Raw genomic sequence first — 23,466 nt, 5'->3', positions numbered from 1 at the left:
CACAGAAACAGCAGTAACCAACAGAAATAAACTTAGGAAAAACTAAATAAAAGCAAGTCCCCCAAGGTGGACTGTATAAATAGGTTGTACAATGAAAGAAAATCTTGTCCAAAAACAGGGCTACGCCCATCGGGCAAAAAATTTGCTTGGTAGTCTTGTGCAACTCGGGGCGACTAATCAGGTCCACCAAAGCCAACTTGGAGGCAAAAATATCCTCCCAGACTAAGGATAACCAGAAGAGGAGAACACCCAACAGTGTGCTGAACTTGATAGTAAATGGACTCCCTCTAGTGAACCAGAGGATATAACAACTTTCCCGCCAGATTTAGCTCCAGTTACCACCCCCGGGGAAAAAAACATCTACCATTTCTCCCTGGGCTATCACTAAAAAAACAAGTCCTCAATGAACACTCCAAAGCTAAAAAACACTCCAATGTGTCCTGATAACCCAGGATGCCTCCTAAATAGCTTAAAGCATGACCTTTCGGGTCCACTAGGATCTCTCTTCAACCACAGCTTCCAGACAGGCTTTGTCCCCACGGATTGGAGGACTGCTACAGTCATCCCTCTGCTCAAAGAGGGGGACCATCAACAGACCCAGGGAATGAGAGACCAATAAGTTTGACTAGTCCCATGTTTCACTAGTTTTTCTAATTTCACTAGTGTCATGGTAAAGACATTTGACCCAGTACCTCACTTTGGTATTATAGAAAAACTCTCAGATTTTAGGCATAAATCCTTGTGTCAAAAAATAACTGTAGTAAAATAAAATAAAAAACAAGCAGGAACCAACACAAGAAAGTTTAATCAGAATCTCACTCTCACTCGAGCACTTCGGCAAAGCCTTCAAGGAGTACCAATATATAAATCCTTGTGCCACCTGATACTTAGCCAAATGTCTCATGGATAGAACCCTTGAAGTTAGGGTAGGGGAAATCCACCTTCACTGAGAGACCTGTTACTGGTACTGTCCACAGGGTTTGATACTGGGACCTCTTCTGTTCAGAATATACTTTTCTAAAGTCAAGGCAAATGTAGAGGGCCTTTGGCTGAATAATTTTTCTGGCTGCAAGTGAGGTGCTATCATTTAATCCCCAAAAGATGTAGATATCCTGCAAGATGGTCTGAAACAGACAAATGACTGGTGCCACAGCCGTGGCCCAAAACTATGCAAACGAATGCATAATACCCCTTAGGAAGATGACCACCCCTGCAAATTGCAACATTGACAACACTACCCTAAGTGTAGACCCAACGGTAAGAAACTTGGAACTCAGGTTGACAGTTACCTGAACTTTGATCAGCATATGTCCACGGTGGTGAGAAAATCCTTCTGTATGGCACAACTTATAAGTAAGGGTATAGTATCCAGATCTAAGGAGATCACAGTCCAGCTATACTCAACCCTAATTAGATCAGTAATCAATTACGGTGCACCCTCCGGCAAGTACTTGACCAGGCAACTGCAACAGCTGGAGTGGCCACAGAGATTCCACACTAAAAGAATACAAGGTGCAGATAACATGTCCTATGCAGACTGCCTCAAAGCCCTGTACTGTATTCTAGAGATTAGTGAGGGGCAATCAATGCTTAACCTAAGAGGCATTCTCCAATACAGCCCTGATGGATCTAATACACATTCACAAAACAGATATCACTAGAATTACCCAGTGTAAGGATTTAAAGCTAGTCTGTGATGTAAACATGTTGGAGGGACAGGCATGTGTCTCAGAGATTATCCCTTCTTTGGAACAGACTCCCCATTCATGTGAAACAGTCTTCCCTAAACTTACTGAAATGAAATTTGTATCAATGAATAGGAAACCACAAATTCACAACTGGCTTGTCACATGTGTCCCTTATGGACAGATCAGCTTATAGATGCCCTACGGCACAGCATATTCTAAAGCAATTCTAGTTCATGGGTATTTAATTAATAGGGAAAACTGGGGTATGAATGGCTAGGCTTAAAAAGGCCATTAGCCTAGTAACCTGCTATGAAAGAGAAAAACAGTGGGCAGGAAGAGAGAGGAAGTAACATGAAGAAAGTAGGCAGTAAGACTGAAGACCATTAGACACTTTGGTCGCTTGATTCTTAAATCGGGTGGATGATTGAGAAGAATGATACTTGAGTGGCTAGAAATAGCACTCTTAAAGGGGCTGTCTTGTTAGTTTGTGTCTTGTTAGTTTATTTGTGAATTTCAGTGCAATTTACCACGGCTGCAAACCTCTTACTTGATAAATAACTATGTGAAGGCTAGGTGCATTAAGAAATGGCATTAATGGAAGCTGTAGAAGTCTGAAATGGATGAAGTTGTGTGAACTAAAACTTGTGGATTAGCAGGAAACCGATGAGGTTATGGAATGAGAACAAGAATGATGGAACAGGTGAAGAGAAAAAAATACACCTGAGGGGCAAGAATCTGAGGAGGAGTGCAAGGAACTCGTGATGAGAATATCCTTTCTTTTGTTTTTGATTGACAAATAAGTGAAACAGTAAAAATTATTGTCAGTTTGTTTTATGGTAATTTTTTGTCATGTAAGCAAATATGGAAAAGGTATTCAAGTCTCTGTTAATTGTGTTCCAGTATGAACACTTTAAAGTATTTGGGTAAGGAGAAAGATTGTATAACATGTCTATATGATTGTGAAATAGGTTTAATCTAATGAATTACTTTTATGAAATGCAAACTAAAAGTTTCCTACAAAGTGTATGCCTATTTTTGGAATTAGAGATAGAATGAAGTGTTGCATAAATGCGTATAAAGAATTCAGACAGGAATAGCAGAAATGAATGACTGCAACTTGCAATTATTACTAACTTTTGGATTGTTATACAAGCAAATTTAATGGGGAAACTTATGTGAGAGAGACATTTAAATTGTAGGAACTATCAAAGTGTGATGGACAGATGGCACATGGACTATACTGTGGGAATGAGAATGGGTATAGGTAACCTTTGGTAGAAGCAAACTTCATAGACAGGGAAGCATGTAGTTAAACATGAGGGGACTATATGATGATATAATTCAGAAAATAAGGAAGAGTAAGTTTGGAGAGGATTCTAGGGGTAAGAAGGGTGGCCAGAGGATTGTAGGGGTATGAATGATGGCCATAGGAGTGCTATGAAGGAAACTCTGCTGTTCTGATTATGATGGCTGAAGGTGATTGACCTCCCTGTCAGGGATAGTGTTGGGTGAGCTAAGGCATTGACTCCACAGCCTTTCAGGCTTAGCTTATTGAGGTCAGGATGGAGATGCACAAGGAAGAGAGTTGGAATGTGGAGTGTAGGATGGAATAATTACCTAATAAAATATTTTAGAGCATGCCATAGTTAAGTGATGTTGGAAGGGGTGAGGAGTGGAAGGGAAGAAGTTGGATGTGAAATTCAGGGCACTAGCAGACTGAAGACAATATATGATGGATGGATGGACGGACGGGTGCAAGTTATGATGATGTAGGTATTATGAGGTAATTATTGAGGAAAAGAACAGGTAAGATTCAGTGGGATAACTTTTTAAGGCAGCCTGGGGAGGGGAAGAGATCGAAGGGCAAGTTATATATTTGCAACATATTAACTGGTGCAAGCAGGAAAAGGGGATCAGGAGGACAAGATGGAAAATAGTATCAGACTAAAGCTAAAGGAAGTAGAAGAAATGAAAAGACAAACTGGGTTGAGACACTGGAAGCATATCAGTGGGTTAAATAAGAGCAAGATAGAAAGGTTTTAATATGGAAGATGAAGGCACAAAAGAAAAAAGTGGGGATGGATAATTAAGCATAACATGTGGACAGAGTATGGTATCCAACAAGGAGATTAGGGAGACCACTGAAATGTTCAATGGTATGCTTTATAGAAAGGGTTGGGAGTAGTAAAGGATTTTTTGGAGAATGAATGGGAAGCATTATAGATGACAGCGAGAGAAGGGAAGAATTGGGGGTGTGAGGTGCTGGATGGGCTACTCACTGATTTTTGTAATGCAGTGTGAGTACAACGTGGATAGGTTCTGTCAGGAGTAGTTAATCAAGTGTTGGAGAAACTTGCCATCTTCAATGGAGGAAGTTGCAGTTATGATCTTATACAAACAAAAAGAGGACACGTATGATGTTTGGTATTACTGACAAGTTTTGCTTTGTGGTACTGTTGTAAAACTTTTTTGCAAGGATGTTAACAGAAAAGTTAGAAAGAATGTTGCAAAATATACTTGGTAAGAAACAGACGATCTTCATTTCAAGATGTGGACCCTTAAAAGATTATCTGTTTAACCCAAATGTGAACCACAGATGTTATTTATTGCATTAAAATTTCCTGACTGCCTCTGTCCATCAGAGACATAAGGGCCAGACCAGGGGTGAAGATTTGATTGCTCATCAAAGTTGCTCTTAAATAGGGATAGGGAGGAATTCTGCTTCACATGGATGGGGAGCCTGTTCCAGAGAATAGGGATTCTCTGAGAAACAAATCTGTCTCTCCAACATGTCCTATTTACGTTGCAAGCAAATTTTATGTTTCTTATTCTAGGAGTTCTAATGCAGTTTGTTCTGTGGATGTGCAAAAGATTCATCAAAGCTGTGTCTAGGAATGCCTTGTTTGAAAGGTAAAGATCACTTCTCAGAAGTCTGTACAATACTGAAGGCTTTGAGGCAGTCAGTGTAGGACACTGTGTTTACTCCCTGTAGCCTTTTTGTAAGAAGCCTTTGTGGAATTTCCAGTTGCTGCTTGTGTCTCTTCAGGTACATACCAAAGGGGGAATTATACTCTGTGATGGGCTTGATGAAGGCTGAGCACAGTGGTGTGATAACCTGTATGGATGCCCTTGCTTACACGTTGAGCAATATAAAAGGATTTTCTTATTGCATTGGAAACATATTGGCCGAAGGCTAGATACTATCTACATGAGTTCACAGACCCCTGATAAGTGAATAAACTTTTAGGGGTGTTTTATTGATGACAGTTACCTGTGTGGCAGATTTTCCAAAAGGTACTAAAGTGCATTTTTTGTATTGAGTTTAAAACAATGGCTTTGGCACCAAGCATTTGTATTAGACCTTCCTGAATGGTGGTCTCATCTAGGAGGGATTCAGTGACTGCTTCCAGTTTGCAATCATCTATGAAGTTTGTCAGCCAAAGGCCTTTGACAATGGCTTTGAATCCAAGAAGTAGATGCCAAAGAATAGCCCTGGGGGGGGGGGATTCCAGTGGTGGCTGGCCTTTGTGTGGAGGTGGCCTCACTGATGCTAATCTCCTGGGTCCTATCAGTGAGTTAGTTAGTTATCCAAAGCTTTATAAAAGGGTGTAGACCTGGTTCTGTAAATTTGGTGACAATGCTCGAGTGAGGTATTGTATCAAATGCCTTAACTGATCTAGGTAGGCAATATACATAGTTTTACCCTCATTCATTGCCATAATGACCTTTTGAAAGAAGTCCCGTACATTCAGTAAGCAAGACCTTCCTTTGACAAAGACAAACTGGGATGAATCCAATGGCTGGAGATCACTTGCGTTATTCCATTCGGATAGCACAAAACCTGTTTTGAAACTGTAGTTAAAAAAAAAGATTTCAAGGATCTCAAGTCGTATTTTAGACAATTCCGGAGGCATCCTAGAATGTTATTGAGGCACACCGAGGCAGTGTTCTTGGCTTTAGTGAGTGTAGCCAGTGCATACTCTGTAGTTATAGTTGGAAGGATTATGATTGAGGGTATTATTGGAGGGAGGGGTTGGGGTGAGATGGGACAAAGTTGGAACTGAATTTGTCCATTAACAGATTTATCATCAGGCTCAGTGAATGTGGCACCATTAACGACCAGTTCAGCACATTGCTGTGTGTGCTGCCCTTGAAGGCTTTATGGTTATTTTTCACCTGGACCTCAGTTTTGCTTTGGTTGCCCTAATTAGCCCTCTTAGTTGCCTATTTACTTTGATGATAGAGGTTTTTATCTTTATGAGAATTATCCATCCTGATTTTTGCCATAATTTCTTTTCTTTTTGTTTGTTGTATATCCTGTTTAATTACAGATGCCACCAGGGTGGTTTGTTTTTGGGGCTAGATCTGGGCTTATTTCTGGTAGGTACAGCAGCCTCTGTGTAGTCACTGACATGGTTTTATGGAGTTTCTGAGAACAATTCAGTGTAGGCCAGTATGTTCGCTGGATTTGGAGAGGCAGTGAATTTTGATAGACCAATACTTAACAGGTCATTTGCATTGTAATATTTCCTAACTGTTACTGGTTTCCATAGGATTAGAGCTGATTTTGATTTTGCAGGAGACAGCTTTGAGGTTGGACCTTACCAGGGAAAGTGAGACACGGGGGTGCAGCATTCTCCCATACTTGTGAGCATGATGATCAATATGTTAGAGCTATCCACTATTTGGTTGAGGCTGTTTGTATTTTACAAAGACCAGGAATCTCTGTGCCTGTAGATTTGTGTGTGGCTGTGTAGGATTCCCAGTCTACAGAGAGGTAATTAAAGTCTCCCATTGAAGGGTGTTAAGTTAGATAGTAAGTGTCTCCAGGGGGTGCAGGTATGCATTGTGAGCTTCTTGGGACATGGAGGGTGACCTATAGCTGGCTAGGATATGTTATGGGATTTTGTCTATGGTGATCTGCCCATGGAGGAACTGCAGCACATCATCTTGTTTGACCACTGTAGAGGTATGCTTGTTGTTTATGTATATTGAGGCACTTTCACCTTTAGTCCTTGTATGTGCAGCTACTGGTCTAAAAGTGTGGAAGGCACTGAAATCTTGCACTTCTGGGGTAGTCTCTGACTCTTTAAGCCATGTCTCAGTAACTGCACAGATGTCTGTATTCTCAAGTGTGAGGAGGGTTGGAGGGAGTGTAGTTTATTTTGACCCCTGGCATAGAGCAGTAACACCTTGGGGTAATGTTGAGTTGTTTTTGCTATAGTAGTAGGTGTTTGGCATTGCCTAAAAAGGTACTATGGGAGGTTGGATAAAGTCTTAGTAAATATCCAAAAGCCTAGATGGGAAAAGTGCAGACTATCTTTGGTTCATAGGTTCATGGGTTCATAGGTGTTTACTAGGCTAATGACCACAAGGGCCTTTTTAAGCCTAGCCATGCTTCCCAAATCTCTGACGAGTTCTGATACCCTTCATAAGTGTAAGCATGGGCCTGTTCCAAAGACTTGGTAAATCTCTGGGAGACATACCTGTCTCTCCAGCAAGTCCTATTTATATCACAGGCAAGGTTCAAGTCTTTAGAATAGGTAATTCTGGTGCTGTTTCTTTTATGGATATGCAGGAGGTCCATCAGAGTGGCGTCTGACCATGCCTTGTATGTCAGGCATAGATTTCACTTCAAAAGCCTGTAGGAGACAAGATACAGGGATAGAGGCTTAAGACAGTCTCCATAGGACATTTTACTTAAGTCCTGTATTCTTGTAGTGAGGAACCTCTGTAGACATTACAATTGTTGGATATGCCTGGTTAGGTACATACCAAAGGAGGCATTGTACTAAATGACAAGTCTAATGAGTGCTGAATACAGTGGAACAATGACTTCCTTGGACTTGGGCACCATACCTTTGTTTATAAGTTGGCAAAACAACATCTTCTGTTGACCATGTTCTCCCAAGCTGTCAAATATTTGATCCCTACCAGAATAACAGACAGTTGTTGACATTAATAATTTTTTGCTCATATTGTAGCTTCATCCTCAGTGATAGCAATATGCTGCTCAGCACCAGCCTTATACCATCCTGAGATGCGCAGTTTGAAAGCTCCATAATATCTCTCTTCATATAGTCCAGGGAGGTACATCTCCGGTCATTTACACTTACATGGACTATGATGGAATCAGACTGGTACTTGCGGCATAATGACAGTGCATGGATTATTTGGTAGATTCTGGCTCCAGATAGACAGGTAACAGTTCTTTTCTTCTTGTTCAGCCTGGTTAGAGCAGCAGTATATCTTACAATGGAGTACCGTATGATGAAAGTCCTGAGAAGTATGTTTGTTTACCTTTGAGGCTTAGTGTTTGGTGCTCCACTGAGTGTGATAGTATGTGTGGTGTTATGTGTTGTTTTTTCCAAGTGCCCTTTGTACTTGTTGAGGCATAGCTTTGATACTGTGTGGCCTAAATGATCTTTGATGTTTAGAAAGATGGCTTTTAAGTGCATCATCATATGTTGGCACACAATGCTCACACACAAACTATTTGAGGTGAGTGTTGTATATCATCATTCTCTTTCGGCTTTTCCCGTTAGGGGTCGCCACAGCGGATCATCTCTTTCCATTTCTTCCTATCCTCTGCATCTTGCTCTGTCACACCAACCGCCTGCATGTCCTCTCTCACCACGTCCATAAACCTTATCTTAGGCCTTCCTCTATTCCTCTTACCTGGCAGCTCCATCCTTAGCATCTTTTTCCCAATATACCCATCATCCCTCCTCAGCACATGTCCAAACCAACGCAATCTCGTCTCTCTTGCTTTGTCTCCAAACTGTCCAACATGAGCTGACCCTCTAATATACCGATTCCTAATCCTATCCATCCTAGTCACACCGATTGCAAATCTTAACATCTTTAACTCTGCCACATCCAGCTCTGACTCCTGCCTTTTTGTCAATGCCACTGTCTCCAACCCATATAACATAGCTGGTCTCACTACACTCTTGTAGACCTTCCCTTTCACTCTTACGGATACCCGTTTGTCACAAATCACTCCTGACACTCTTCTCCACCCATTCCACCCTGCCTGTACTCTCTTCTTCACCTCTCTTCCACATTCACCATTACTCTGAACTGTTGATCCCATGTACTTAAACTCGTCCACCTTTACCAACTCTACTCCCTGCATCCTCACCATTCCTCTACCCTCCCTCTCATTTACACACATATATTCTGTCTTAGCCCTGCTGACCCTCATTCCTCTGCTCTCTAGAGCATATCTCCACCTCTCCAGAGTCTCCTCAACCTGATTCCTACTCTCACTACAGATCACAATGTCATCTGCAAACATCATAGTCCACGGGCCTCCTGTCTGATCTCATCTGTCAACCTGTCCATCACCACTGCAAATAAGAAAGGACTCAGAGCTGATCCTTGATGTAATCCCACCTCCACCTTAAACGGATCTGTCACTCCCACTGCAGTCCTCACCACTGTCACACTACCCTCGTACATATCCTGTACCACTCTTACGTACTTCTCTGCCACTCCCGACTTCCTCATACAATACCACAACTCTTCTCTAGGCACCCTGTCATATGCTTTCTCCAAGTCTACAAAGACACAATGCAACTCCTTCTGACCTTCTCTGTATTTCTCCATCAACACTCTCAGAGCAAACATTGCATCTGTAGTGCTCTTTCCTGGCATGAAACCATACTGCTGATCACTAATCATCACCTCCCTTCTTAACCTTGCTTCCACTACTCTTTCCCATAACTTCAAGCTGTGACTAATCAGTTTTATCCCTCTGTAGTTACTGCAGCTCTGCACATCACCCTTATTCTTAAAGATAGGTACCAAAACACTTTTTCTCCACTCCTCAGGCATCCTCTGACTTTCCAAAATTTCATTAAACATTCTAGTTAGAAATTCCACTGCCATAAATATATGGTTTCAAAAACCTGATGTGCACTGGTATGCAAGAGCTCAACCTCCAGTGTCATTGTGTAATGACACCTCTCTCATACCGTGTCTGCTTCTTTAAGGATTACATGGTTCTGATAAGCATAAGACAATTGCCACATTGTCTCATGATTCCCGTATCCACCAAGCAGGTTACAAAGAAGTTAGGAAATTGCATATCCATACTGTGCAGCCCTTTGATTTGTGAGTTGTAAGGGGTGGTGTATTGAAGTTAGAAGGTTAGTAAGGTGTGCCCAAAATTGATAGATATGGTTCCATGTGGTTTTGTGGAGGGGAGACAAACATTTGACAACATTAATAGAACAATGATGATCCAGAGGGAAGTGGAATGTAAGAAAATACCACTGCTGTTGGTGGGCCTTGATGCAGAAAAAGCATTCAACAGAGTAAGCTGAGATATTATAAGTAGGGTAATATAAACGTTTGCATTCCTAATACAAAAATAAGGTTACTTGGGGATGATATATGAGGGATCAGAGGTAAAAAGCAAACTAGGAAGGTGCCGCTCTGGTAAGTTGTCTGAACTGAGGAATCAGGCAGGGGTGTCCTCTTTCCCCTTTATTTTTGTTATATTTAGAACCATTGGTAAAGAAAACAAGGGACTCGAAATTCAAGGATATAATTGGCATAGTTAATCAGGAAAAGTTGGCTTTATTTGCAGATCACATTATTTGTATTTGTACCTGATAAAACCAGAAAAGGACCTTTCAGTGGTGTGGAACATTCTGAGACAGTTTCAAGTTTTTTTTTCTTTGATATAAAATTAATGAAGACAAAACAAAGGCAATAGCTGTAAACTATGTACCCACACATGAATTAGTTCAGCAATACTCATTTATGGGACATGGTAAAATTACATATTTAGCAGTACGGGTTAAAAAGAATTTTGTTACGGCAGCTAAGGATATGTGGGAAGAGACTAAAGATAATGCAAAACTGAGAAACTAGAAGCTCTTGTCTACGGATGTGGATAGCAAGATAAAAGCAGTAAAATGTTTTAAGTCCATTTAGTTTTATAAATAGGCATGTTTCTTATCAACCAGAGAAGAAGTTGTGGATAATAATTAATAAAGAGGTAAAGGCTTTTATCTAAGAGTGAAAGAGTTGTCGGGATAATTTGATCCTTCTAAGAAAACAAGGCAGTTTATGATTACATCATTTGAAGGGATATTTTAGAGGTACACAGTTAAGGCTCTTGTGCATAACAAAAGCAGAAAGCTACAATTCAAAGTGCAAAGAGATGATGATGAGGCAGGGAGGAAATTCAAGAAGTAAGGAGAGAATGGGACTTTGGATGCAGATCCTTAGAGAGAATAACAGTTGTACATAATAGTATAGTCCTGACGTAGCAGGAAGTATTTTAAGAACTAAGCCAACATGGGAAAGAAGATTCTGCCAGTAGCGATGACTGCAGTTAGGGGTACAGAGAATAGGCAAGAGGGGGGTTGGATTTTACTGGAGGAAACTGGCAAAGGAGCCAAAGTACTGGGAATAATTAATTAGAAAGATACAGGTAATAGAATGGGAAGAGACCAGGAAGACATTTGGGTTGCAGGCAAGAAACTGCATTCCATATCATGGATTGATATCAGAGTACAGGCAAAAGGAAAGGAATAGGGGGAATCCTAAGTGTAAGACCTGCATGGGTTAAGGTTTTAGGTAAATCAATTACAGAAGCTGATGTTATCAAATGGATAATTAGCAGGGCATATACAACATTGCACAATAACTATAGGAATCAATCAGAGGAGGTTAGAAAAGATTGGGAAGAGAGACTGGATAGGCATTTCACAAAGAAACAATTAGAGGACATATGTATGGCTCCCAAATATACATCAAAGTCTTGAAGATTAAGGGTTTTTGCTTAGAAATATTTGTATAGATATTTTTATACTGCAGACAGACTCCAAAGAATTTTTCCTCAGGTAGATAGCAAAATGTTGGAGGTGTAATAGGGAAGAAAGAGAGAAAGTAGGAACATATATTTTGGGAGTGTAATGAGTAGGCAGACTTTAAAAATCAAAAATCCTAGGTGAACAAACTGACGTAACTAAGGAAATTATTTTTTGAGCTGAGATGCAGGATCTGAATTAAGTTTAGTTGTAGTGGTTGCCAAAAAAAGCAATTACTAGAAAAAGGAAATCAAAGTCTAAACCAACCATACTTGGATTGAATATTGTAACACTGGCAAATGAACTGGAAATGGGATATCTAGAAAAGGGTAGGAGCAAATTGCATAGAAAAGTGGAAATTGTGGGAGCAATACATGCAGAAAAATGTTTTGGAGGAGGAATGAAGGCAAGAATGTTGGGTTGAATATATCTGATTTATAATATTTATAATTGTGAGCAAGCTAATATGTTTTGTTTTTACCTGAGGCAACTATTAATTTAAAAAAGGTGTTTTTAAAAAGACAGAGGTTAGCACATAGACTTGTAAAAAGCTTTAACAAGGAAACTGAGACAGACACAGAACAAGTAAAGCACTTTAGTGTAGACCTACAGGAGAAAACAGGTGCAGAAAGTGTGAGAAGTAAGAGAATGCAGAGTTCATGGCTTATTTATGCTTGTATAAAACAAAGCATGTAGATGAAGGTTGGCTATAACCACCACAAATCTGTGAACCAAGAAATGTATAAATATGACCACTTTTGTTCCGAAATACCTTTTGTAGTAAGTGGACAGCATAGGTTAGGAAAAGTTGGGGGTGTTATCTGTCTGCTAAGGGAGCGCAATTTGTAAGAAGAGTACTCTCAAGCGGTTTGTGGTGATCAAAGAAAAAATAAAATTAGCAAGTGATTTTATTTATGTAGAATTGCAGTTTGCATGGCAAGAAGCTGCTGCTGCAGTATCTGTATTTTTAGGGTGAACAAGCTACACCTTCCTTTTCAAGGCACATTTATTTATTTATTGGTGACTGGGAAAGTCCGACTGGGTCACAGACCCCTTTTCAGCGGAGACCAGGGGAGAAAAGCTCCACAATACAAACTTTGAGTCTGCTTAAACTTTGTATTACTTAATCAAAATTAGTGAACATTATACATGTGTCCCATCATCTGAGATATCATTTACAATACGATGTTATCCATTTACAGCAATTGAAACATAAATGACAATTAGAAGAGAGGGATAGATATAATTGTGTTGTGTTAGATCTTTCATTGCATGTAACACTTTAAGGTTAGTAGAAATGTAGATATGCGTTGGTATGGAGCGGATGTGGGATATAATGAAGTTTGTAGATCAAGGCAGAAGAAAGGTGAGATAATGGTGCCAGTGTATTAGTATGATTTATGCAGGTCAGTAGTGAGGTCAGAAGAAGGTTCAGGGAAGAATAGTTTGAGGTGGAATAGAGGCTGGAAGAGTAGCGCTTGTAAGCTTACAAGGTAATGGTTAAATAGAGAGCCAGTCAGAATATTTTGTTGACTGGAATAACAAGATGACTTCTGAGAAGGGCAAAAAAAGTTAAGCAGTATGAAAGGAGGATGGAGATAATTATGGAAATTATAGTACATGTGTTTGGGAGCAAGGACATATGTGACTTTTGAGGAAGTAGTTTTGGAGGGTGTTCTCTACCTGCTAAGGGCGGGCAATGTGTAAGAAGTGTACACTCAAGTGGTTTGTGATGATCAAAAAAATAAAGTAGCAGGTGATTTTATTTATTTTACTGGACAGGTATAGTGGGAGAGACTGAAAACCTTTGTGCTTCTTGCCCATAATATAAAAAGCTGTATTTCATTGTTGAGTTGAGAGATAATAAGTTAAATGACATCTAAGTAAGCCATATAAACTTTAAAAAGGCACAACTGGGAGATGATGCTGTAAGTAGAGCAAGAAAAAAATAGGTAAAGTTGTAGCTGAATAAATTCTGTATCAATTACCAGTGCCAACTCTTAAGGGCCACTATAAAGATAGCCCATAGTCTTGCATTACGATGTCACCTGGTTAATGGGCAAAACTAAGTCAAGAATATTAGACAGATTTTGCTGGACAGGTATAATGAGAGAGACCAAGAACTTTTGTGCTTCTTGCCCATAATATAAAAAGCTGTACTTCATGTTTTTTAAAAATGTTTCTAGATCCGAGTGTGCATCAGAAAAGTACCATTTGAATTGACACTGTGAAGCCATTAGCATAATCCAGCAATGGCTAACAGTACATACATGTCAAAATGCATGTGCCTTTTTACATGTGACTTCAGAAAATGTACTGCAATATGAAGTGAGGGAATATTCTTGCACCAATCAGCCAAAGCACAATGCCTAAAATTCCCAGTTACTGTTTTATAAAAGGAAATGACCTAGAGGTCTAAACCAAACAAGTTAGGCCCTCATACGGAGGTTAATTTGAATAAAGGCCTGAAAGCATGGGGTATAATCTGTGGAACACAGCCTGTACAAGCAATTGCTTTTAGACATGAAAGTTGGGCCTAGGAGAGACCTACAACCTTGGACTTTCCTATTGGTTAACAAGACATAGTGTAACCAGGAATAGCTGGGTGGACGGGGTGGTGCAGCGGTTAGCATTGCTGCCTCACAGCAAGAGGTTCTCTGGTTTGATCCTTGGCTGGGGTGCCTTCTGTGTGGAGTCTGCATGTCCTTCCTGTGGACATGTGGGTTTCCTCCCACATCCCAAAGACATGCTGTAGGTGGATTGGACACACTAAATTGGCCCTAGGCGTGAGTGCGTGTGCGTGTGCCTTCTCTGGAAGGTTGGGCGCCGGGCTGGCAACTCAACACCGTAAAACTCCACTGCCAATCATGAGCGGACAGGTGATCCACTGTGGTGACTCCTAACTGGGAAAAGCCGAAAGAAGAAGAAGAGTATAACCAGGAATAGCTGAGTGGACTTGGATGCCACTGCAAAGGTAGTGTTTGCTTTCTTTAAAAACTGCAACTGTGTGTGTGTGTGTGTGTGTGTGTGTGTGTGTGTGCGCGTGTGCGCATGCACGCACATGCATGCATGAACCATATAACCAACAAAAATTCAAAGAATACAGCACTTGTAACTGATTTAAATCAACATTTCAGCCTTTAATAGTGTACCTCTGTTTGCACCAAAAATTAACTAGTTTTATATTAGTGTCATCCGTGCAATATGAAAAACTACATGTACAGTTCATTTTTATGTGTGACTAGCACTATTACAGAAGTCCTATGACTAGTAAAAACAAGTCAAATACAGTTCTACATAATTAAACAACAAAATTCTCTGATTATTTTTAAAATCCATATTATAAGAGAGACCTATGAAGAAAGATGCCAAAAGAAAATATATACACAGTTTCATGACTACATATCACAGCAGGACTAGCCACCTGTTGGTGTTATCATTGGCTGTAGATGATGGTCACAGTTGATTTGACACCCCAAACCCATGTGCAGAAATTGGGAAAAGGGGGGGTTGTTATGGATGGATGGGTGGATAAATTCCTGAAGAGTCTGGTTACCAGCAGTGGATTAATTTCATCTTATTCCTTAGTAATTTTGTATAGTAAAATATTATATAATTTAATTACGGTTGGTTCTTCTTTCACTACCTTAGTCTTCTTTTTTTTTCAGGTTCTAATCAAGGTGTTATTCTTCTAATGGACCTTGCTAAGCTTTATTCAAATCATTTGAAGATCAGCCAAGAAGGGGGCCTCTTCGCTAATATTTTCTTGTGAGGTAACAGGTTCAAGTCCTTTTTTTGCTTTAATTACTTCAGTGGAGATATGACGTCTGCTATTTCACTGTATTTGGTTGCTGCTACCATGTCTTTGGCAGTGGCTAAGATTTACCTGTAGGAGTTTTTGCACAGTAGCCATATCTTCACCAATACAGGGCTAGGCGAATTTCTCATACACACCCTTGGGGAAGTAAAGTGAGTTAATCCAGGAAACTCAAGTCAAGTCTAGGTAAACCCACCTGTGCCCCAGACAATGACTGTACAAACAGGAAACAGAGTACAAAGGATTAGTCTAAATAAAATCACTTAACTAGCAGATCTAGGAGAATCTCTCTCTGATGCCGTCCCTGTGGGAGGAATGAAGAAGTTTTATTGATGTTTCAAGTAGTTTATTCAATTAAGCAGGTTGAAGGACAAATGTTCTTGTGCCAATTACATTCAGCAGGGCAGTTATTTGTAGATAATGGTGGGAGGTACCAGAGGGGCTGATTGGAGGAAAATTTGGAAGATGGAAAAGCAAAGAACTGATCGCAAAGCTTAGAGGTTATGCCCTTATTGCAATATTTGTGAGAGACCTGTGATTGTTTACCAGCTCAGCAACTGGTGAAATCTCATTCTTAATTAAAAAACTTTTACAAGCAAAAAATGACAACTCACCATGAGCTACCCCTGTAGATCTATAGTTTAGAAAGCACTTTGAACTGAGCTTCATCAGGTCCATCTAATTGAGTGGTTTACAGTTTGCAGTTTGATAATTGAAAATGTCTGATTTTATGAAGCTGTCACCAGAATGAAAAGCCCTGTTTGTTATCACTGGTATTATGGGAGACTGTGTCTGCCTTTGTAGGGCTCATATTCCTTGAAGCAAATTATGAAAGCAATTTTACAGAATTTTTTCCAGTCTGATTTTTCTTTATCAATGCTTGTATCACATGTAATACAAGAGGTTGTGCCCACTTTTACAGGGCTCATGTTTCCTGAAATACATTATGAAAGATTACTCTTCTCTTGTTTGGGAACATGATTACTGTACATTGCTGCTTTTAAGAGGCTCATACACATGATTAATGTGACCAGTCCCCATTTTTCTTCCTGATGAAGACAGACTTGTTTTGTATCCAGGGGAGATTGTCACTTAGAGCCATTCTAGATGACCCCTATTTTTTTGGGGAAAATGTATCAAGAGAAATAATATGCAGTACTCGTTTTTACAGAGTTCATGGATGTGTATAAGTAGCAGGAAAAGAATAAGTACAGTTTTTGAGATCTCAATACCTTTTGTATAGGCTTTTTGCGCCCATGAAATAGAAATCTACCAAGTGGTAAACTGAATAACTATACAAACATTTAATAAAAATAATTATCTCAGATAATCTTTGTGTGGGCAAACTTTGTCAGAATCCACCTCAATGGACCTCCTGCATATCCAGAAAACAAACCACCATAATTACCCATACTAAAGACATAAATCTTGCCTGTGATATAAATAGGATCTTTTGGAAAGACAGATATGTATCCCAGAGACTACACCTTCTCTGGAACAGGCTCACCATCCATTTGAAGCAGGGTTACTCCCTAAACCAATTCAAGCGTAGCTTGGGTAATAGGATGGGGAACAGGAAATTCATCCATGGTTTGGCACCAATGTCTCTAATGGACACAGCCTGTAAATGATTCATCTCCCAGGCCCCTGCATACACTTATTAAGGGTGCCAGAACTTGTCATATATTTGGGATGAATGACTATGCTTAAAAAGGAAGTGGTCATTATCCTAGTACACACCTTTGAACATATTTGTTAGCCAGCAGATTTACTGTATCACTCTGCTCATTGAAGGTGGTATCATTAACTACCAATTATACACACTGTTGCACATTACCTTGAGGTTTCAGATATAGCTGTAGAAGGCATTATAGTTGTCTTTAGCCTGACAATCTATCTTGATCTTATAACTGGCCTTGTGGATTTAATTAGTCCTCTTAGTTTGCTGTTTAGTTTTATTAGTGAGCTCTTGTCCTTTTGAGCGTTGCTCTTTCTGACTTTGACCATGACTTTTTTTCATTTTGTTATATACCCTGTTAACATTAGGACTCCACCAGCGTGGTTTAGTTTTTGGTGTTTGTTTTCACCTTATTTCTGCTAGATACAACAACCTCTATGCAGCCATTTGCATGTGTGTTCACTGTTTCTATGAATACTTCTGCATAAGCTGTTTTGAACTCTGGGTTAGGTGGGGCATTGAATTTTGATAAACTGACCTTAATAGGATATAGTTTGCTTTAGAATAGCTCATAATTTCTCGTATGTTTGGTTGGATGGGAGACTGTCCTCAGTAGATCTAGATAACAGTTGTGGGATTTTTGTGACATAGATGATGACCTATATCTTTTTCAGATATGGTAAGGGACTCTATCTAAGGTGATTTGCCTGTAAATTGACTCCTGGTTATCATCCTGTTTAACAAACCTTGAGGTATACTTGTTGCTAATGTAGATCAAGACACCTCCACCTTTAATCCCTGTCTGTGTGGCTGATGGTCTAAATGTGTGGAGGGCACTGAAGCCTTCCTCTGCTTGGAGTACTTTCTGTGGCTTAAAACACATCTCAGTAATGACACAGATGCCTGTATTCTCCACAGTAAAGATAACTTATAGGTTTGGAGTTTCATGTCTAGGTTCCTAGCACTGAACAGTAACACCTTTAGGTTTTATTTGCTAAGCCAGTAGGTTTGTCATGTTGACATTACCTAAAAAAGGTTCTAAGAGGGTGGATAAATTTTTTGCCAAGATCCAGAAGCGTGGAGGAGACCGGTGTAGGCCATCTTTGGCAAAGCAACATAGTCTGTTGACTATGTCTTCTTGGGCTGACAGATATTGAATCCCTTTGAAATGACAACAGAAACTAAGCTAATCATTAAAGTCAGACATATTTTTTCATACTGTGACATTATCCTTGGTGAAGGTAGAATGCTCCTCAATACAAGGTACATACTAGTGATTCTCTTCATATAATCTAGAGAGGTATGTATCAAGTCATTTGCATCCACATGGACTGTGATGGAATCATATGGGTCCCTGTGGTGCCATGACATGAGGGCATGTGTAACTTGGCAGATCCTGGCAACATATAAGCAACTGACCATAATCTTCTCCTCATCCAGTCTGGTGAGTGGACAATGAAGTCCCCTAGTACAAGACTCCTGGCTAAATTGCTTGCCTTATGGGCTTTATTTTTGGGGATCCATTGGGTGTAGGCTTATATGCGGTATTTGGTGATGCTTTTGGTATAAGCTTTAGAGATTACTGAGGATAGGCAATTATTTCTGTAGGCTTAGGAAGTCTTTCAGGTTTGGTGTGATTGCTTTTTAGTGCCTCAGCATAAGATGGTCTATGTGTGTACGGACACTATGTGGTGGATGCAGTGTGTGTGTGATCGCTTGACAGCCTTGTTTGTATTCGAGATTCTTTTGTCCAAGGAAATTTTGTGTGTACATCTCTTGCATGCTGTGTTGGTTTTCTTAATGATTTAAAGTTAGCCAGTGAATATCAGACAACTGCTACTTTTTCTCAGAATGCCAATATCTACCAAGCTGGGTATGGAGACATTCGGAAATTGTATTTCCATGTTGACTGGACTTAGTGTTTGCTGTTATGGGTTGACTACTGGGTTTTACAGAGGTCTTCTAGAGCGGTCCCTAGGATTATTGACTACAGTTGAATAGTCCTAGGATGTGGTATTAGATAGTGCTGGGATATGGTATTGGTGCTAAATGTGACATGCAAACTAGATGCTTTAATCTTAACTTTGTGCAATGCATCACTATGCTGCAGGTTACAGTTCCAGCACTAGTTTTATAGATAAACGTCTGTGTTTTCCAAATCAGCTAGACCAGGCCACCATCCCATGGCACTAGACTCTTTTGGGGCTTATCTCCCCGGGCATCTACTGAAAATGGACATGTAGCCAGTTGGACTAGCCCGGTCAACAAATGTAAAATAAAATAAATAGATGGAATATCTCAGTCCTCTGTAAAAGCATAAAAAATATTGCTTGAGAGTATATGCTGCCACAAAAAAATGTTAACATGCTAGCTAAACAAGGAGATTTTAAGTTGATCAGAACAATAGCAAGACAGTTTGAGCAGGTGTAACTTGGCAGCCTTAAACACAGATGAATGCACAAATAAAACAAGATGTCAGTAGTCTATCACTATCACAACTTCTGAAGGTGTGATTTTTAAATACAAGTACTAAACTTTTTTTCCTGGATAGCACATAATGCAAAGAATTCCCTTCGGAGGTACAGGTAGGGACACCAAGTATTGCTGAGCTCTGTTGGGAATCGGCCAAGTGCCTCGTAAACGTGCCAAATTTATACAGGCACGTAAAAAAAGGAAGTTATGTCGAATCCCATTACCAGGGCCAAAATTGCAGGAATACAATAATTAGGTACCAAGAAAAGCATATAGTAGCAAATTTATAAGGTAACACTGTCAGTAAAGCTTCTCGAAAATGCAGATCCCAGCAATCAGCAAAGAATACAATATCAGGGTACTTGATAATAGGCTTGTCTACACCCTGTCTCATATGCATCTTTAATGATATTTTATTAATTTTCAGGGGAATATAAGTAAACACCGGCAGAGTTATCTGTCCCTCTTGCACACAACATGTACAAAGACCAGTACCATAATGCATTAGAAAAATCCTATGTTCTCTTTTGGTGATAACCACTATGCTATATTAGTCTTAATGTATGCATAATATACATTATCAGAACTGAGTAAGTGTGTAAACATTTTTTTATGTTTGGAGCTGAAAATTAAAATATTTCCATCCAGTCTGAACAAAACTGAAGTTTTTCATAACTTGATTAACATTGTTTGGATAAGAAGACGAGATATGCAGCTTGATATAATATGATTGACAATACCATAAATCTCCCACTGTCTGCTCTTTTTGAAGTTGTAATATATCATCATAGTTTTTAGTCAAGTGCAATGAAATGTGAGGAGGATGAATGACTGATCCCTGTTACTAAGTGGTTCTAAAAATACTGCACTTTGATCTTTTATAAATGATAATAAAAGCAAACCTGTGACAGTACAATCACTTGTCTGAAAGCATTTACAACAGTTAACCACACATGGACTCTATAATTATTACTGAATACTTGTCAATCAGTGTTAGTGATATTATGCTCAATGACCATGAGGCCTTTTATTCTCTAAAGTACACATTTATTTATTTCCAATAACGTATGAAACAGAGTATATTAATTATGGCCTATAATGGACTGTAAGACAATAAAAACTGAAACAAAATGCTACTGTTATGACTGGATTGATGAAACATAATTTTAATACTGCAATTTATTGATAAATGTTCATCTAACTCAGCAATATCAATCGCATTGTTTGCATAGATCTCATTTTAAGATTGATGGAAAAACTTCCATTTGTCTTTGTAGAGTTCCTAATATTCTCTTATCTCACATATTTGACAGTACAAATATCAATATCTAATTTTTCAGCATTTTCCTTTCAAGAAATGTTAAATTACCATGATAAATTTAGCTGCTGTGTAATTATTTCAGGCTTAACGCCTATATATATTCCTTAACAGCATTACTGTTATTCAAACGTGCTTATCTGCTATACATATACATTAGATATGAAATTGTTTTAAGTAATCTGAAGAAGTCACTTTGCTGTTTTTAACTAAACTCTTATTTTATGCTACCTTTATTTCCTAACAAGTTTAAATGTTCTGCTTGAAGGACCATTTTAAGTCATAAACTGGTTAGTGATAGCAAAGAGCCAAATTTTCTGGTCATACTTCAGCTATAATGTACTCATAATGAAGTGAATTAGTCTGTATAAATGCTGGAATTTCAATAACTTGGTTCTCCAGTTGTTCTCTCAGCTACTATAGCCTTTGTGGCTCCAAATTCAAAATCACTCTTCTGCCCCATGACTAAAGTGAAATCAGCTGCTTCACTCTACAGTACGTGTATTGAGCACACAGTATTTCTGAAAATATCAGTTGTAAAAGTTAAAACAATCTTGCAGCCAAAGGAACTTCTACAGCTCAATTTCACTATAGTTGCAAAAGCACAAAAGAAGAAATGCATTCATTTAAAACATATGTAAGCCAGTTTCCGAGAATCAAATTAAACTTAAATATCGTTTTCTCTCACTTCTGCATCAGTGTGTTAGAGTTCAAACACCGTGTCTTTGTATCCATTTTTTCTTTTGTAGCTACCCAGGCTTAATCTATCATTTCAGTGTTATTCTCCACATCTCAGTCTATTGGGACATGTTTTTTACTGAGAAACGTCAAACTGTATATCCAGCTGGAAATTAAACTAAAGCCTCTCCAGAAGACCCAGAACTGTTAAAAGTATGAACTATGTCACTCAAAACTACTGTACAATAGCTTTTCAAGTATAACCACTTTCAAAACAGTGATATAACCTATAGTGCAAGTTTTAATCTACCCAGTGCACTTAAAGCTAACTAATTCAGAGGTCAGCATGCACATGCCCAGTGAACACCCCCCCCCCCAATATTGTTCTCTTACAGAAACGTGTCTTTTAATACCCATAGACCTGTAAATAAAAAACTGAAATTGGCTGAAAACAGAGTTAAAATACAAGATAATAAACAGGAAATAAGTGTCAACCCCTACCTTCTTTTCTTGTATTAATTTCATGCCAAACTCAATAGGCAGTATTGCATTAACTTGGGTGTATCTTAATGATTTAGCAACTTCTGTTAATTCCTTTAAAGTTATCAGAACCTATCTTGCTGCAGTTTTACAGATTTTGTTTTCCTGGTAATTACTTCACTGTGTGTCAACCTGCTCCATTCAGCCCTTGTTATACTCCTACTCTACTCCCAATTCCCACACACCCCACTACATCTAAACGTGTACTTCTGTTAACACAACTTCCTCTACCCATCCACCTATCCTGTACCAAACTCCACTATCCAGTGACAAACTGTTCTAATAACACCCCCATCCACTTCTGTTCTAAATTCCTTCTCAAATCTCACTGTGCTCCCTCCACATCAAAACCTACCTGCTCTCTCCACACTATGATTGCTACTCTTTAACTCACTTCAACGTACTACAAGACTTGTACACTAAAAATGCTCTTCCCCTCCTTATTACCTCATTCATCCTCCTCCTCTTTTTCCTAACATCCCCACCAGTAGTAATGATAAATAATCACATCTCAACCATTACTTCATCGTCACCTACAAACAGTCTTCCTACCAGCTACTCAAATATCTCTTAAAGTTTAACAAAACAAGTAACACTCGTGGAGGAAATATGGCTCTATAAAACTTACTCACCAACGTTTAATCCACAAAGTCTGATACAGAACAACACCAGGAACGAACCACAGAACAAAAGCACATTAACGCTGAATATCCACACTGCGTTTTCGTTTACTCAACTTCCTCAGATATGACTGAATAACATCAATGTGTTGCAATCACCTTTAAGTACACTTACTAATGACCATAATTAATTAATAAATTAAGAAATCATTTCATAATTAATTAATTGTGTACACTCCATCAGAAACCATATTGAAATCTGAGTCAGTTCATAACACACAGAATCTACATTAAAAGATGTTAAAAACATACATTAAATTACACTTTGCTTCTAATAAATACTTATAAATAATTCTTCTAAAAATCTTTATATAAAAATAACATATTTAATTCATTAATCTAGTATAAAACACACTTATATCCCATATTTATACATTACTTTAACAAAAAGCGCCATCTACTGATAAAAAAGGAGACAAACTTCATCTTTAACTATTCCTCATAGCTTAGACGCTCTCATTTTTAATACAGGGGCAATGGATATGGTATCATTCAACCCGGGTGGTTTATTGGCCTCTAAATACAATTGACATAAAAGTTCCTTATACTCAATGGAGGTTTCCCATGGTCCACCTCTTATATCTCTATTTACTACTTCCAGTACAAAAAAAGTGAAAGAGGCTTGCTCGCAGTTCACTTTATGTCTATATAGGGCATTATTAATGCACTTAATCTTAATGTCATAATAGTGCTCATATATTCTATTTCTTAGCTTTCTCTCTGATTTCCCTATATAGAATGCATCGCAAATTTTGCAGAAAGCTAAGT

The 23,466-nt window shown here is 38.9% G+C and overlaps 1 long non-coding RNA gene across 1 annotated transcript in view; it reads left to right on the top strand.

Annotated features, from left to right (window-relative positions):
• Nucleotides 1-15,189: 15,189 nt before the first annotated feature.
• LOC122805836 overlaps nt 15,190-23,466 on the top strand; it is a 72,309-nt gene continuing 64,032 nt past the window's right edge. The window contains exon 1 of the long non-coding RNA XR_006365466.1: nt 15,190-15,288. This is a non-coding gene — a long non-coding RNA (uncharacterized LOC122805836). The remainder of the gene's footprint in view (nt 15,289-23,466) is intronic.

Source organism: Protopterus annectens, chromosome 7.part0 (genome assembly GCF_019279795.1).
Source record: "Protopterus annectens isolate FY-2018-M chromosome 7.part0, PAN1.0, whole genome shotgun sequence".
Classification (NCBI taxonomy): Eukaryota; Metazoa; Chordata; order Ceratodontiformes; family Protopteridae; genus Protopterus; species Protopterus annectens.
Note: the sequence above shows the minus strand (reverse complement) of the source record. Positions and strands in the feature narration are given on the sequence as shown.